Source organism: Eumetopias jubatus, unplaced genomic scaffold, assembly GCF_037043125.1.
Source record: "Eumetopias jubatus isolate StellerSeaLion01/CBP00866 unplaced genomic scaffold, mEumJub1_p1.0 scaffold_1, whole genome shotgun sequence".
NCBI lineage: Eukaryota > Metazoa > Chordata > Mammalia > Carnivora > Otariidae > Eumetopias > Eumetopias jubatus.
In genome coordinates, this window is record NW_028274807.1 from 144,886,461 (window position 1) to 144,899,428 (window position 12,968).

Sequence of the window (12,968 nt, forward strand, 5' to 3'; positions counted from 1 at the left end):
CATTTCTTCATTCTCTAGCTGTTTAATCACTAATTTTACCTTAATTGTCAAAATCTCCTGTCAGTCAAGTGAGAGACATCTGGGAGTCTATCGAGGTCATCTCATGACCAATCCTGTCTGGGAGCCTCTGACCTGCCCGTTCCCCCCCCCCACCCGGCCTGCTCACCTGGGCATGGGGTCTCCTGCAGCAGCACCCTGGAGAGTGTTTCTCTCCCCTTCTCTTCTGGGTTGGGTCCCCTGCTTCTCCTGACCAGTGTCCCTGTCTGTTTTGCCTTCCTCCCAGTGGGGGGACCACACAGACTTTAGTCGTTTCCTGAGAAAGGATTATGTGTGGATTGAGATTTACATCTTCCAAAACACCTTGAATTGACTGTTACACATAATTAATAGTTTGACTAGGTAAAGAATGTTAGATTGGAACTTGTTTTCCTGCAGAATTTTGAAAGCAGTTCTCCATTATCTTTGAGCTATTCTGTTTCTTGTTTTCATAAATTTCAATTCTTCATCCTTTTCTTTCCTTTCCCTTCTGGATCTTTCTCCTAACAGATCTGTCAGATCACACTAATGTGCTTTCCTCTGAGGCCATTTTCTTCCATTATAATGAGGACCTCATGTCTTCTTTCAATCCGGAAAGCTCATGTATATGTAAGGAGATTTTTTTAAACTGATTTTTACCTTTCTGTTTTCTGGGTTGTTTTTTTTTTCTGAAACTCCTTTTATCCTTTTTTTCTATGCATATATTTTCTTGTAATTTTACTCATGGGTTCGGACATGCCGTGTTCAATTACCATGCCATAAACATTTCTCAGGATCTCGGATTTCTCAGTTATTATAGTTTCTGTTGTAAGGAAGTACCGTATTTGATTTCCTCCATTTTCATATTTTGGGGGTGCCTGGGTGGCTCAGTTGGTTGGGTGTCTGCCTCTTGATTTTGGCTCGGATCTCAGGGTTGTGGGATCGAGCCTGCACTGGGCTCTGTGCTGGGTGTGGAGTGTGGAGCCGGCTTGCGATTCTCTCTCCCTCACCCTCTGTCTCCCGCCCCCCCCCCCCCCCCCGCTGCTCATCCATAGCGCACACGTGCGCTCTCTTTCTCTCTCAAAAATAAATAAAAGTTCAAAAAAAATAAAACCTAACATGTTTCTAGGTTTTACTAGTATAGCTAATGCTATGGCAATTTTCCTGCTTTGTCCCTCTTTCCACATTTATCCAGTGATTTTTTTCAAGGAAAAGTTCTTTAAAGTACAATTGTATGTCAAAGAGTGCACAAATTTAAGGGTTTTGTTACATATTCTGAAATTATTTTTCCACGAAGTTTTGCTGGTTTAAATTATTATCAGTAGTGTAAAGCTATTAAACTAAAAATACTTTTTTAAGTTAGGGGAATTTCTAAAATAAAAAATGTGAAGTATTATCTTAAATGATATATGCTTTCTTGATCTAAGATACTTTTTTGTTCATGTTTTAATGTCTAAATCAGGATGTGGCTTACCGTGGCTGGTTTCTTGGAGGTAATGCAATCCGGTACCACTGATTCTTTATGGGGGGTGAGGGGAGCAGGTTTCAAACTATTGCTGTCCCCGTGCGGGCTGGCATTAAGATAGACCTGTCCCCAGAAGAATATTACTTTCTGCCTTGAAAAAACCCCAAATACTGAGACAAAGAATTGCTAAGACTCTGACTTCCTGCTTGAATCTGGGAGAAATGAAATAATTGAGAACAAAACACAATGTTTCCCCAAATCTGTTGTCAAATTCGCTAGCCCTGGCTTTCCCCCAGGAGTGAGTGGTCGTAACTAACCTACTCAAACACTTCAGGCTGTGCCAATGTAACATTGTGTTGAAACCAAATTGTAGTCATTTCCTTCCGTTTAAAGTTTTATAAAAGCTAGAAGCAATCCAGTACTTGACCTGTGACTTGTAGGATGCTGTGATCTTATGACAATTACGAGTACTTGAAGAATTAAAGTGATTTGTCAGAAGCTGAGTTAATTGCACCCTTCCTGTTATCGGTGACTTTGAAATGAATTACAGCATCGTGTAATAATGTTAGGTCACCTTTCATATGCTTACTGTCATGAGCAGACTTAGGTGGGGAAGGACAAATAGAGTTTACTGAGAGCTGGAATCTAAATCATACTATCCTGTTGAATTCTTAAAAAACAAAAAACAGTGAACATAGTTTCCATTTCACAAAACAATACCTAGTCTTTGTAGAAAAAATAGAAAAATATAGTTAAGAAAAACCCCCTGTCATTCTAGCCCCCATGGTGGTTCCTAACAGGCATGGTACTAGGAGTGGATAGGATTAAAGAAAAAAAAAATTGTTTATTGTAATACCTGAAGCTTCTGCTGGTGTTTAGTGCCCTGGGGGTCAGGGTCGCTAAATGTCCTGAAGTGCATGAGACAGTCCCCAACAATGAATTGCTTTACCAATTGCCAACAGCACCACTGTAAAAGAACTCTGAGTGAATCACTATTTAGCACTTGGAATAAACCATTCCAGAATTTTTCAAGTGGTTATGTATCATTTTTCTGTATGTTTTTTTTTTTTTTTTTGATGCAGTCACTTGTAAACTATTCTTTGGTTTACTGCTATGGCCATCTGGGCTGGATATCTCCCATTTGTCCCTCAGATCCACTCTACACCCTTCTCCACTCTGTTCTCCACCCTGAAGGCTGACTTGCATGGATTGTCTCAAGGGGCTCCCCTCTGACGTTTCACTGGATTCATCCAAAAGTGGTACCCGTAGGGGATTGGGGGGTGAAAAGGGGAGCTGGTTCTGGGTATTTAGTCCCTGGGATCCCTCCCTGCTGACTCTCAGCAGGTTGACTGTGTCCCTCCATGCAAGGCGGGCTGTCTGGCAACCCTCTGCACACAGCTGTTTTTCCTGGCCTCCGATAGCCATTCACTTCCAGCTGCTCACCACTGCCAGGCCCTGCACTATCACTGTGGTTTTCCTGCACCCTGCTTTATAAATAACACCTTTATTAAACTCAACTCGGATTACCCAATCTGAGAGTGCCAGGTGTCCTGCTGAGTCCTGATAAATTACCTTTCCTCATTAATAATTAATTTCTTATGACATTCTTAATAGCCACATAGTATTCCATAAATATCCAGGCCCTTACTGTTCAGGTTATGTTTCTTTCCTTTAAAAATGTAACAAACTTCCTTTATGCTAACTCTTTCTGGTGGTTCTTTAGTGTTCTCTAAGGATGAGTACTTAGAATTGAATAAAAAGTCTATGAATTTTCTTTAAAGTCAAATTTATTGAGGTGTCCAGGAAAATTCACCCTTTTTAGTGTAGAGTTCTGTGAGTTAAATTTAGCATATGCATTCTTAAAAAGCAGCCCTATGGAGATAGATCATAAAATCGACCTTTTTAACGTGTACAATTCAAGGATTTTTAGGGTACCCACAGAGTTGTACTACTATTTTAGAACATCTTTGTCGCCTCAGAAAGAAACCCCATACCTATGAGCAGTTACTTCTTGTTCTTCCCTCCTCTCAGCCCTTCGTAACCACTAGTCTGCTTTCTGACTCTAGATTTGGCTATTCTGGACATTTCACAAAAATGGCCCTATAATATGTGGTCCTTTCTGTCCGGTTTCCTTTACTTAGTATGAGGCTTTCAGTGGTCATCCATGCTATAGTATGTATCAGTACTTCATTCCTTTTTTTGCTGAATAATATTCCGTTGTTTTATATATATATTATTTTGTTTATTCATCAGTTGATGGACATTTGGGTTGTTTCCACATTTTGGCTATTATGAGTAATGCTGCTATCAACCTTCATGAACAGAGTTTTATTGTGGACATATGTTTTCACTTCTCTTGGGCACTACGTAGGAATGGAATGGCTGAGTCATAGGGTAAGTCTTTGTTTAATAGCTTGAAGCACTGCTAGACTGTTTTCAAAGTGGCTGCACTACATTACAATCCGGCCAGCAATCCGAGTTCCCATTTCTCTACATCCTCACTAAGATTATTTTCTGTCTTTTTGATTCTGGGCATCCTACAGGGTGTGAAGTGGTATCTCATTGTGGTTTTGGTTTGTATTTCTCTAACGACTAATGATGTTGAGCAGCTCTTCATATGCTTATTTGTCACTTATATATCTTCTTCGGGGAAATGTCTATTCAAATCCCTTGCCGTTTAAAAAATTATCTTATTGTTGAGTTGTAAGAGCTCTTTACATATTCTGGATACAAGTCTTCTATCAGATAGATGATGTGCAAATATTTTTCTTCCATTCTGTGGGTTGTCTTTTCACTTTATGTGATGATGTCCTTTGAAGTGCAAAGATTCTTAATTTGATAAAGTCCAATTTATATATATTTTTTCTTTTGTGGCTTATGCTTTTGATATCATATCTGAGAAGACTTTCTTAACCCAAGGTCATGAAGATTTACTTTTATGTATCCTCCTAAAAGTTGTATAGTTTTGTCTTACCTTTGAGTCTGTGATGCATTTTGAGTTACTTTTATATAGTGTGAGATAGCGGTCTAAGTTGATTCTTTTCTATATGGTTAGCTAATTGTCCCAGCACCATTTGTTGAAAAGACTATTTTTCTCTCATTGAATTGTCTTGGCACCCTTGTCAAAAATCAAATGTAGCATAAGGGTGTATTTCTGGATTCTCAGTTCTATTCCATTGATCTCTGTGTCTTTTGGCCAGTACCGCACTATACTGATTACTGTAGCTTTGTAGAAAGTTTTGAAATCAGAAGTTATGAGTGTGCCAAATTTTTCTTTTTTCAAAATTGTTTTTTGGCTATCCTGGGTCCCTTGCATTTCCATATGAGTTTTAGTATCAGTTTGTCAATTTCTGCAAAAAGGGGCAGCTGAAATTTCAATATGGATTGTGTTGAATCTGTAGATCAATTTGGGGAGTATTGCCATCTTAACAAAATTAAATTTTCCAATTCATGAACATGGAATGTCTTGCCATTTAATTAGGTTTTCTCTAATCTCTTTCAACAATGTTTTGTAGTTTTCAGCACACAGGTCTTATTTTTCTTTTGTTAAATTTCTTCCTAAGTATTTTATTCTATTTGATGCTCTTGCAAATGGAATTATTTTCTAAATTTCATTTTCAGTCTGTTCATTATTAAAGCATAGAAATCCAATTGAGTTCTGTATCCTTGATCTTGTATCCTATAATTTTGATGACCTCATTTATTGGTTCTAATAGTTTTTTGTGTGTGTGGTTTAGCATATGTGTTTTTAAGACTTTTGATTCTGCTGCCAAGTTGTACAGAAAAGTTTATACCAATTTGCATTTCCTCTAGTGGTATTTCAGTGTGTAACAGGGTTTGTTTCTGCAAATACTCGAACTTTCTTTTAATATTTGCCAATTTTGTTGGAGTGGGAGATACTCAAAATAATAAAAACTAGTTTGGCATAGACACCATTAGTCAGAAAGAACATCAGCTGATATTTAGGGGACCCCGGATATGTGAAAAAGAACAAATTGTTTTTATTTGCATGTCTGTGATTATTAAAGTTGAATATTTTAAATATGCTCATCAACCATTTATTTCTTTTGGTAACTGCTTGTTTTTTCCTCTTCATTTAAAACATGGGCTCTTTCTTTCTTTAAAAAATGTTTTAAAGATATAAAAGAGAGAGATTACACTTGATCTTAGCCAAAAGGCCGAGAAGTGATAAAAGATATAAAAGAGAAAGAGAAAATTTAATGACTATTACCTCCCAGGAGAGAAGTAAGATTGTTTTGGAGAATGTGTTTGAATGGGTTGTTTGCTTTTTAACTGCTTATCTTTTTACAGGTTTACATTTTTTATAACGAGGATGTATTTATGAGTTAATGGAATTAAAGAAGCCTACAGCAAAGTAATAAGTGCTCATTGTAAAGATAAATTTCAAATCATTTATATATAGAGTGAAAACTGAAAGTCTCTGCTAACCTATGTCCTTCATGCCACCCCTCATCTACCCACCTGCCTTGACGTACTTACCATTCACATTTCTCTCAGACCTTTTTCTGTATATGAGCATGTTACATAAATTCTGTAACTATTTCATCATTTAATAATACCTTGGTATTTTTCTGTGTTCTTATTTATAAGTTTTCTATATACTATGGGTATTAATTTTCTCTGTTGCTTGTTAATAGCATGCCATCTTCATCAAAATAAGTTTCTAATTTGCATGAAATCTAAACTGTTATCTTTGGGGTGCCTGAATGGCTCAGTTGGTTAAGTGTCAGACTCTTGATTTCGGCTCAGGTCATGATCTCAGGGTCGTGAGATCACGCCCCACATCAGGCTCTCTGCTCAGGATGGAGTCTGCCTGAGATTCTCTCCCTCCCTTGGATGCTTTCTAAATAAATAAATAAATAACTAAAATCTTTAAACTGTTATCTTTATTTAGCCTTCTAGGGTTTACTTTGCTTAAACATGGCTTCCCTACCCCCAGGATTTTGCAGATATTTGAAGAAAATATAGTAGAATTTTTTTTTAGTGTTAAAAGTATTTACCATCTTAAGCCATAAGTTCCTTTTGTGTGTATAAGGTCAGAATGTGATTTCACCTTTTTCCCCAAATGGATATGTAGTCTCACCATTAGTCATATCATATTACATATATGTGTAACTATTTCTTGACCCTAATGTGTTCTATTCCTGAGTCAATTCCAAACCCTTTTAATTACTGTAGCTTCATCATGAATTTTATTATCCAGTAAAGTCTTACAGATTTTTGTATTTGCTATTCTTGTATATTTACACTAATACAAGTGATTTTCAGAATCAGTGTTCCTTAAACCCTCTTTAATACAACTTGAGTTGTATTAAATTTATAAATTAATTTGATAATTTATAAATTAATATAATTAATTATAATTAATATTATAAATTAATACGATATTGAATCTTATAACCTAGGAATATTGTATCTCTCTATTTATTTGGGTCAATTTATGCTCTTAAAGTCCTCAGTTTTTTCCAGATGAATCTTACATGGTTTTTAAAAATATTTATTTATTTGAGAGAGAGAGAGTGAGCGAGAGAGAGCATGAGTGGGAGGAAGGGCAGAAGGAGAGGGACAAGCAGATTCCCCACTGAGTAGGGAGCCCAGTGCACAGGGCTCAATCCCAGGACCCTGGGATTGTGACCTGAGCAGAAGGTAGACGCCCAACTGACTGAACCACCCAGGCACCCCTTATGTATTTCTTACTAGAATTAAGAATTCTCAATTTTGATAAGGGAGATTTGTCAAAAATTGATTGGATTTATAAATTTCTGATTATTTGTGGTTTATAAGGAAGCTGTTATTTTTCTTATTTCAATCTTGTGTGTTGCCATCTTATTTGACTTACTAGTTCTAATAGTTTTATTTCTGTTACAAGTAAATTATAGTAGTATCTGTGAATAAGGATTGTTTTCTTTTTCTCTTTTTTTAAAGATTTTATTTGGTTATTAGAGAGAGAGAACATGAGAGTGAGAACACAAGTTGGGGAGAGGGGCAGAGGGAGAAGACTCCCTGCTGAGTGAGGAGCCTGATGTGGGGCTCGATCCCAGGACCCCAGGATCATGACCTGAGCCAAAAGCAGACACCTAACCAACTGAGCCACCCAGGCGCCCTGGATTGTTTTCTTTTCCTTTTTATATTTATACTTTACTTTTTTTTTTCATTATTGCATAGGTTGGCACTACCAGTGTAATGTTGAATGATTGGGATGATATGAGTGTCCTTGGCTGGCTCATAACTTTAGTTGGGCTGTTTCCAATGTCTTAATGATAGTACACGTTTAACTACAGGTTCTGGTATATATTCCTTATTGAGTTAAGGAAAGGAAGTTTAACTTGTACCTGTTTTAATCAAAAACGATTACTGAATTTAGAAGATAGGATTTGGGGGGAGGAGTGTTTATCAATGTGATCATCCAGGGTTTTATTTCCCTTAATTTGCTAATGGAGTGGATCATATTAGGAAATCAAATGTTGAATCATTCTTGTGATCTTGGAATAAATCTCTACTTAGTTATATTCTTTTAATATTCTATTATAGTTTAAAACATTTTTTGACTCTTGAATTTAATTTGTTAATATTATATTTGGTTGTTTCTACACTCATGTAAGACCAACCTTTTTGATTCATTTGCTGTGATCTATTTTGTTTGACTTTAATATTGACATACAAGCTTTTTTGGCTAACATTTATCTGTTATATTCTTGTCCCTTTATTTTGAATTGAAGTGAGATTCATAAAACATAAAATCAACTATTTTATTTAAGTTTTTATTTTAATTCCAGTTAACATACAGTGTTCTATTAGTTTCAGGTGTACAATATAGTGATTCAGCAATTTCACACATTGCCTAGTACTCGTCAGAATAAGTGCACTCCCCTATCCCCCTCATCCACTTCACCCATACTGTCACCCCTTCCCTTCTGGTAACCGTTAATTTGTTCTCTCTAGGTAAGAGTTTGTTTCTTGTTTTGTCTTATTCTCTCTTTTTTCCCCCCTTTGCTTGTTTGTTTGTTTTGTTTCTCAAACACCACATATGATTGAGAAGCAGGAGAAGCAGGCCTCCCACTGAGCAGGGGGCCCAGGGCAGGGCTCCATCCCAGGACCCTGGGATCATCACCTGAGCCGAAGGCAGACGCTTAAGGACTGAGCCACCCATGTGCCCCAAGGGTTTTTCTACCTTTTAAATATTGTTGATAATGCTGCTAAGAATATTCATGTACAAGTTTTTTTGTAGACATATATTTTCATTTCTCTTGCATGTATTCCTAGGAGTAGAATTGCTGGATCATATGAAAACTCTACTTTTAACCATTTGAGAAACTGCCTGAGTTTTTTTTCCAGAGTGGATGCACTATTTTATAATCCCTGCACTACTTTTTATTTATTTTTTAAAGATTTTTTTAATTAATGAGTTTGTTTTTTAAATAATCTCTACACCCAGCACGGGGCTCAAACCCACAGCCCCAAGATTAAGAGTCACACGCTCCACTGACCAAGCCAGCCAAGCACCCCACTGCACTACTTTTTAAAAAGTTGATTTCTTAGGAATTGTCTCTTGCTGGTTGTCTGAAGCTTCCCACCCACATTACTGAACAACTATTTAGACTTAACAAGTTTAGATTTTTTCACACTCTTTTGTCAATTTTTTGTGTCATTTACTTTCTTATTTTTCAATTTCCAGATAACTCCTTGAGTAATTGTTTTAGAAAGACTTTGAAGATGGTAAACTTTTTAAATTATTGCACATCTAAAAACATTTTTCTTTTATCTTCATACTTGAATAATAATTTGGTATAAAATTATAGGTCCTAGCATTTCTTTTCATTAATTCTTTGAAGACCTTGCTTCATTATCTTCAAGCATCCAGTACTGTTAATAAGAGACATGATGGTCTGGTAGACCCTAGATAGGCCTTGAGGTTCAATCCCTCCCAGGTCTTGTCCATTCATGATTGTGCATTCCCCCAGACTTGGTTGCAGCCCAGCCTTGCATGAAGTGACTTGCATGTTGCATTACCCATGAGAATGTAGAAAGATGGCATTGGTGGTATAGCAAGAAATTGTGGGTGGAATGTTGTTTTATTGGGATGAAATAGTTTGTGAAATGTAGTTTTGCAACCGTATCTGGTAATTATACTGGCGCTTCATTCAGGTTGTTGTGGTTGGGAATTAAAGAAGATTGTTAAACCCTCACTTGGAGTTTTCGGAGTCCTGATGGGGTCTCTCCCTGGGTAGACAGAATGCTGTTGTCCCAACCTGGTATTGATGGAGAGGACCTGAAGTCCCTCAGGGCAGTTCTAGCCTGATGTCCCCTGGTGATCCCTGCTGAGAATATGTCCTTTGCATCTATTGCAGAGCATAATCTGTGTAATATTTAAGTCAGAGGGCTTGTTTGCCCTAGGCTATAAACCCACTCCTCTGTAGGAATAATGTTCTTATTTCCTTTTAAGCAACCAAATGGTTTTTTTTAAATCTCCCTAGAAGTCTTTGGAATTTTCTCCCTATGTTTAGAGATCTGTAGAGATCATATAATTTACCACTATGTGTCTAGAAAAGCATTCTTCATTTATCAGCCTTCATTGGACCCATATAACTAATATCCAAATCTCTCTTCAGCACAGAAAACCTTTTTGTATTTCCTGCATCTGTTCTGTTTTCTCCTTCCAAAAACTCTTTATTCAGTCCAGAAGTTCCAGGAAAGATTAAACTGTCTTCAGTATCTCCTTGCTTTCCCCACCCCAAACTTTCCTTCTCTTTGTTCTTTGCAGAGTTTTAGGGAAATAACAGTTCCAGCCCCAATTCACATTTTCTGTGGAGTATGGTTTTTTTGGGCTTTGATATTTTAAAATCCCAACAGTTTGTCATTCTTTTTAGTTTGTAGCCCGATTGCTTCTTTTTTTTTAATTGAATCATTTTAAGACCCTTTAGTGTATTTACACTTTGCGGAGAGACCTCTTCTGTTTGTTGAATCTGTTGGCTCCTTCTCTGGCAGATTTCCTCAATCTTTGGTGATTCATGTTTGTTGGTTTGTAATTGTAGATGAGATGGCTGGAGAGTGCTTAGTGTGAGTGAGAATCCTGTGCCCCTGGCAGTGAACACAGGTTTTCATCACATGACCTATACCTAGTCAGTTTTGTTTTGTTTTGTTTCCAGAGGAAGAGAAATATTAATCCGGCGAAGGGGGGACATTAAGGAATAGTGTACCTGTGTGGACTTTTCTATGAGGTGTGCACATAGCTTGTTGAAGCATCTGGCTGTCTTGAAGCTTTGTCTTGGGGACTATTTCCAGAAGTAACTGCTGGAGAGAATCGGGGAGACGATGATTAACTTGGCAGCTTCTAAGCCTTCAAATTCATAATTAGCAGATTACTCTCGGCCTATCCCTTCTCCCACTTCTGTTGTTAACTATAGTCTGGATTTTTCTGAGGGTCTGTTTGGAAGCCTCCCTTTTTTGATAGGTCCTCAATTTTCCTTTCCAGAGCTTTAGGTTAGAAATCCCATGTTTGTCATTAGTTTGTTCCTGCGTCCCTCACTGCCGCTGCTGCGCTATCCAGCTTTTCAGCACTCGTCTATTTTTTTTTTTAAGATTTTATTTATGTATGTGACAGGGAGAGAGAGGGAGAGAGAGGGAGGGAGAGGGAGAGAGAGCATGCACAAGCAGGGGGAGCAGCAAGCAGAGGGAGAGGAAGAAGCAGGCTTCCCGTGGGTCTTGATTGCAGGACCCTGGGATCATGACCTGAGCCAAACGCAGCTTAACCAACTGAGCCACCCAGGCGCCCAAGCACTACTCTGTATTTTTAAGTTACTTGTGGGTTTTGTTTGTTTGTTTGGTTTGGTTTGGTTTTTTGGTCATTTCAGTGGGATTTAGAGAGGATGAAGAGGTAAGCATACAGGTCTGGCCAGCTACCTTGAAAGAGAAGTTCAGCTGTTTTGTTATTCACTTATAGGTATTTTTAATGTACAGAAGGAATATTGACCTTCTCTCTGTGTTGCAAATATTTTTTCCAGCCTATCACACCGTAATTTTATTTGTGATGATTTTATTTACAAAATCCAAAAGTTTATCTTCAAATTTATTCATTTCATTCCCCCCCCACATTTGACATCGTGCTTAAAAGTTTGTACCTCACTAACAAAAACCAAATACTTTAGTGTTTAGCCTTTTTCTTTTAGTACTTTTTAGTATTTAACCTTCATATTGCAATTTATTGTAGCAGAAGGTATAAATTCGAGCTCTAACTTTGTTTCCAAATGTCTGTTCACTTGTCCCCACAGGATATATTGACAACTGCTCTATTCCGGTCTTTGTTCCCATGTTCTAACATTTGTAGTTCTAGGATACGTTTTAACATCTGCTAGGGGAAACCACCTCAGGCATAACTTTTAGAATTTTTTTAAGCCCTACGCTGCTGTGTCCCCTCTCTCCTGTCAAACTGCATTGGCTTTTGATTGGATTTTTATATAATGCGTGGATTAATTTTGGGACAAAGGATTTACATTACTTTAGTTCCTACGAAGACGACTTCTCTGTTCCCTTGTCTTCAGTGATGTGTTAGGATTGATTCTTATGCTTTTCAAGGTCTTTTCCAGGTTTTTTTTACAGTGTAAGTTAATAATGCATCTTTTATGCATTCAATCATCAGGTATGTGGTGACTATATATTGTGTGCCAGAATCTGTGTCTGGCATTTAGAATATGGTGGTAAATAGCACCTTTCTATTTTTATTACAACAAATGATCAGAGATAGATGTAAGACATAAAAAAAAATATGCTTAGGGAGGTACTGAAGGATAGTTTAAAACTTCAGATTTTCAAATTTGATCTGAAATTCAAAAGGCATTTATTCCTTGTAGGCCTTTGGTCCATTATTCATCTCAAAATCTAAAATATAACGAATGCAAAATATAGTTTGTTTCTTTTTGCTAAGATTTATGACTAGAACTATTCCCAGGAAGGTAGCAGTACTTTTCCTTAGATGCATATTTTACCATTAATTTTCTTTCTTTTTTTTTTTTTAGATTTATTTATTTGTTTGTGGGGGGAGGGGCAGAGGGAGGGGGAGAGAGAGAGAATCTCAAGCAGACTTCCCACTGAGCGCAGAGCCAGACTTGGGGCTTGATCTCACGACCATGAGATTATAACCTGAGCTGAAATCAAAAGTTGGATGCTTAACCACCTGAACCACCCAGGTGCCCCACCATTCATTTTCATTTAAAATGAAATGTTTTTGTTTTTTGCTTTTTGTTTTTTTGGATTTTATTTATTTGAGAGGGAGTGAGAGAGAGAGAGCATGAGTGGAGGAGAGGGGCAGAGGGAGAGGGAGAAGCAGACTCCCCAATGAGCAGACTCCCCGCTGAGCAGGGAGCCCGACGAGGGGCTCAGTCCCAGGACCCTGAGACCATGACCTGAGCTGAAGGCAGACACTTACCCAACTGAGTCACCTAGGCGCCCCACCATTAATTTTCATTTAAAA

General features: G+C 37.6%; 1 protein-coding gene and 1 pseudogene across 2 annotated transcripts in view; one reads left to right on the forward strand and one right to left on the reverse strand.

Annotated features, from left to right (window-relative positions):
- Positions 1 to 12,968, forward strand: part of CMTM8 (CKLF like MARVEL transmembrane domain containing 8) — a 107,740-nt gene that overhangs the window by 2,169 nt on the left and 92,603 nt on the right. The gene's annotated exons all lie outside the window — the stretch shown is intronic.
- On the reverse strand, positions 5,584 to 5,670 carry LOC114212375 (U2 spliceosomal RNA; annotated as a pseudogene).